Genomic DNA, 5,369 nt, shown 5'->3' with positions numbered 1-5,369 from the left:
CCCAGCACATATAAAAACACATAGACCACACACAGAAGGTGACAGTTCAAACACACATGTAGATCTCACATTACATGGTCTTAGCCCATTGAAAACAAAACAAAAAGGTAAAACCAGTGTAAATCAAGAAGAACCTGGGTAAGCAAATTGTGGAATATTCATACCATGAGATGTTATTCAGTAATAAAAATGACTAACTTCTAAACATGGCCACACAAATGCCACATCTGTTGAGGCACATAACCCAGACAGACGTGTAGTGTTCCGATTTCATTCATACTAAGTTCAAGTATAGGCTGAAGTATTCCATGGCCTTCAGAACAGTGAGTGTTCTGGTTGTTAGGTTTCTGACACCATGAACAAAACCAACTGGGCGGGAGGAGGACTTATCTCAGCTTACAATTTAGTCTATCATACAGGAAAGTCAGGGCAGGAACTCAAGGTAGGCAATGAAACAGAGACCATGAAGAACCCTGCTTACTGTCCCTGGCTTTCTCATCCTGCTTTATTAAAGCATCCAGGCCCACCTCACCAGGCGTGACACCTCCCACATTGAGCTGGGACCTCTCTTAGCAGTTGGTAATGAAGAAGATGCACTACAGACTTGTCTGCAGGCAGCCCAATGAAGATATTGTCTCTCCAGATAACTCTAGCTAGTATCAAGTTGACAGACAGCTAACCAGCACAGTGTGTCTGGGGGCAGGAAGGTCATCTCTGGGATTGGAGAAATCCTCTATAAACTTGGCCTGCAGTGATGATTCTGTGAGAGGTATATTCATCAGACCTCAGTGGACATCGCATCTTAGAGATGTAAGGGGGAAGTGTAGCCTTGACTGATACAGAAACCTAGTTAGTAAACTTGGTTTTGCAGTAGTTTGGGCTAGTAGTTTGTTATATATGCTTCTTTGTTATTGGAGAACATAGCTGTAAATATGAAAATGAAGAGAGAATATAGCTAGAACCTGTATTTTTTGGAATTCTTGCTGTAATCTAAATTTTAAGAAAACTCCCAGAATTCAGGAACATTTTGGATAAATGGACATTTATCATAAAATAGATCAGAATTTTGGTAGCTGTATCTTTTGAAAACTGTTATCATTTAATGTTATTCAAATACCACATCTTAGGTATTTAATAGATTTTACTTTGCTTTGACGTTTCCAAAGAATGCTTTTAAATATTCTTTCCTACAAAAAGAAACGGTGGTTTTGAAAACACTCATAGAATGGAAAAATTCCCTGTAAAGTTCCCCAGCGAAGCCTGAATTGTCTTGCTGTTTACACTTAAAGCCTCTCAGCTATGGGTCTGTTTCCATAGAGCACAGGCAGACCCCAGAAAAGTAATTTTTCTTGCTTTTGTGGAAACTTCTTTATCTGACAGAAAATGGTAACTCATCAGACTGCAACAGAAAGAGCCTTTTCAACTCTCAGTCAATTTGATCAATATTATGCATCCATCAAATGAAGGATCTGGAGCGATAACCTCAAAAAACCCTGCTAGGCAACAAGGTATTGATTCTGTGTTCGCCCTGATGGATGGAGGCACAAAGGCAACAAGTGCAGGCAGAGAGTGGGGACCTGGCCACCTGCCCTTTGCCGCTGCACCGGGCAGGATGTGGCTGGAAAGCACGACTGCACCGTGGGTTTTTCTGAAAATGCAGCTCCTTCCCGTCCCAGTCGTTCCGTTCAGAATCTGATTCTGGCTGGGAAAGGCTCCTAACCCTCCCTTGGGGTTTTCAGGAAGCCCCGGAAAGCAACTTACAATGAAACATAATTACATCTATTCTGGTGGATTTGAGATTCACGATGATTGGAGATATGTTGAGGGAAGTATTAGTGACTTATACCAAGGAGTAAGAGTAGATAACTGTTTGAAGGAAGTGTGGGAAGGTCTTAATTAATCTTTGGGATTTAAAGTCTTTTTAAAGGCTTTAGAGGTATTGATTCATATTAAACTAATAAATGTGCTAATTAGAGTTGGGTCGCTTGGATTCATTAAGCCAGTCCAGCAGACCTCTTATTAGCTATGCCACCTGAGCGGCATAAGAATGATGATAGGCGTTGTTTAAGGACCCTGGGATCATCATCTGGCAAATGACTGGGCTAACCTCAAACAGAAACTCTTTCTTGGTGGCATCCTTTTCACCCCACCCCCACTTGATGTCTAAGGCCCTAATACCTTTGAGAGATATCCTTGACACATTGTCTTAAGAAAGTCAAAGAAATGAGCTGAGCTTTATCACGGTCCTTGTAGCATCCTGTCAAAATTATTTACTTAGTTCTCTCACCTTACTAGACTATAACTTTTTGTAAATAAGATCTTAGTTATTATATAATTATAATTAATTATAGTTAGTGATAACTGTATGTAACCTACTATTTTAGCTAACTCAAAGCCATTACCTTCTAATAAGTGAAAGTATAGGTTGCTGTGAACTAAAAATTATATCTTAATTTAATTTGCATCCCAGAGCATAAGACCGGCACAAAACACTGACCTACAAACAGCAGTGAGCCAAGGGTGGCTCTCTCTTAATTTCTCACGAGCTAGCTTTTTTGGGTAAATATCTGATATTGGAGGAGAGCAGACTTACTGTAAGCATCTTTCTGGTTGCCCCTCAGGTTGTGAGGTTTCACCAGGAGCTCCAAAGGAAAAGAATTTTGTGGGCAACTCCCTTTGACAAAGACTCAGCAGAGACACAGAAAACAATACTTAACAGTTTTGAGTTACCTGTCTCTGGCTGCATCTGACTTGCTAGGCTAGCATCCTTTCATTGAGTGAACTACAGAGCTCCGAGGTTCTGCAGAGGGGGCAGGTCCTTAATCCATCTTTCACAGTAACGAAGGTGACTGTCCAGGTCATCTGAAGATGCAGCGTCCGCAAAAGAAGTGCTGAGAACATTGCTGGCTTGTGTGCTCAAGTACATAAATCCATTTCCAGCTTCATTACTGGGGAGTCTGCTCTTCACCATGAGAAGAGAAAAAGCCATATAATCAAGAATTACATAACAAACTTATAACTGTAGCCAGCTACCTGGAAACCTATCTATCTTTCCTGTCAGAGAAATTGTGAAGAAACAGATTTAGGTAAACAATGAACAGGAACACAATTGGTCCACTTGCTAGAGGATGTAATCTGGCTGAGTATTATATACTTTCCTTGAGTTATTGAGAAGAGAATAGAGCTGCTGGCCCCATGTATGCTAGTCCACAGAATGGCCAGGAGGGGTGATGGATGTTGTAATGAAACTGTCTACTGATTTACACTGTTGATCAGGGAGAATTTTTTTCAACATCAAAGCAATTTTCTTTCTTTTTTTTTTTAAATTGAAAATAGATTCTCATTTTTCTAAACTGTCACTCTGTAAATATAAGCCACGTGCAGCTCAAACACCAAGATTGTGAAGCCAGTGACGAGAAGCTGAACAAGTCTGGCATCGCTCAGGCGATGCTCGACGCTAGAGCTGGAGATGAACTCAGATCTCAAGGCACAGCTGCGGGGACTCAACGTCATTGTGGCCAAAGAAATTGAAGTTGGTGGTGGTCAGAAAGCTGTCATAATTTTTGTACCAATTCCTCAGCTGAAATCTTTCCAGCAATTCCAAGTCCGGCTAGTTCATGAATTGGAGGAAAAGTTCCATGAGAAGCATGCAGTCTTCAGTGTGCAGAGGAGGATTCTGTCCAAGCCAACTTGAAAAAAAAAAAAAAACTGTAAGAAAACCAAGCAAAAGTACCCAGAAGCTGCATGCGACAGCAGAGCAGGAAGAAGCCACCCTTGAACACTTGGTCTTTACAAGTGAAATTGTGGGTAAGAGGATCTGTGTGAAACTGGATGGTGGCTGGCTTGTAAAGGGCCATTCAGACAGAGCACAGCCGAACATCGTGGAGCATAGGGTGGAAACTTTCTGCTGTGTGTAAGAAGCTCACAGGCAAGGATGCTGATTTTGAATTCCTGGGGTTTGACTTATAAGGAAACTGACTGAACAAAGACTCCCTTGTTTCCCTTCAGAAAAGAGCAGGCCCCCAGGAGATGACAACCTAATACGGCAAAACAAAGTACAATAAGACAAGACAGAACCCTAACATCAAAGATGGACAAGACAACCCAACAGGAGGAAAAGTGAGTCCCAGGAGCAGGCAAGTGTCAGAGAGACACAGGCTCACATTGTTTGGAGTTCCACAAAACCACCAAGCTAACAGCCATAACATACACACAGAGGACTTGGGGTGGACCCCTGCAGAGTTCATGCTTGCTGCTTCAGTCTCTGTGTCCAGTATGAGCCCTGCTTAGTTGATTCAGTGGGCCATGGTCTCCTAGTGTCCTCCATCCCCTCTCGATTCCTACAATCTTTCCTCCTCTTCTGCAGGGTTCCCCAGGCTCTGAGAGGAGGGACCAGATGGAGACCTCCAGTTTAGATTCTCTCTCTGCGTAATGTCTGGCTGTGGGTCTCTGCACCGCTCCCATGTGCTGGGGAAGAAGCCTCTTTAATGACTAATGGACAAGGCACAGATCTATGAGTATAACAATATTTTTTCTAGTTTATCAATGTGAAAAAATACTTGAGGAAAATAACTTACTGGGAGAAAGGTTGATTTGGGATCATGGTTTCATATGTCCCAGTCTCTATTTACTGCCTTCTACTGCTTTCTCAGGCCCATGACAGGCAAAAATATGAGTGGAAAACTATTAATCTCATGATGACCAGAGATATACATCTGCATGCACGCGTGCGTGCGTGCTTGTGCGCACATCTCTGTGTGTGTGTGTGTGTGTGTCTAGTGGGGATGGGTATAGATGATTAGAGTTAAGATACAATCTTTTAGGGTATATCTGCAGTGGCTCAGTTCCTCCACCTACCTCCTAATAGCCCATTAGCTCTGAACTTACCAATGAAACTAGTATCATGATCCGATCATCTCTCGAATGGTGCTACCAGCTGGGGGCTAGCCATTCATATTAGCCTTGCAGGGAGACACTCTTGTTCTAGTTTGATTTTCTGTTGCTGTGATGAAATATTCTGACCAAAAGCACCTTGGTGATCAAAGAATTTATTTGGCTTATACTTCCAGGTCACAATTCATCATGGAGGGAAGTCAGGGCAGGATCCTTGGAAGAACACTGCCTGCTGGTTCACTCTCTGGCTTGCTCTCAGGCTCATGCCAAGCTAGCTTTCTTATGACACCTGCCAAGTGAATGGCGCTGGTCCCAGCTCCTACATCAATTAGCAATCAAGTTGGGTGATGATAGCACACATTTAATCCCAGCACTTGGGAGGCAGAGGCAGAGGCAGAGGCAGAGGCAGAGGCAGAGGCAGAGGCAGAGGCAGAGGCAGAGGCAGAGGCAGAGGCAGAGGCAGAGGCAGAGGCAGA

At 42.9% G+C, this 5,369-nt stretch overlaps 1 pseudogene; it reads left to right on the top strand.

The window, feature by feature from the left end:
* The first annotated feature begins 1,805 nt into the window (after positions 1-1,805).
* Positions 1,806-4,069, top strand: LOC110308441 (annotated as a pseudogene).
* Positions 4,070-5,369: the final 1,300 nt, after the last annotated feature.

This window comes from Mus caroli, chromosome 13 (assembly GCF_900094665.2).
Source record: "Mus caroli chromosome 13, CAROLI_EIJ_v1.1, whole genome shotgun sequence".
Taxonomy (NCBI): domain Eukaryota; kingdom Metazoa; phylum Chordata; class Mammalia; order Rodentia; family Muridae; genus Mus; species Mus caroli.
This window is presented reverse-complemented; position numbering and strand designations above follow the sequence as displayed.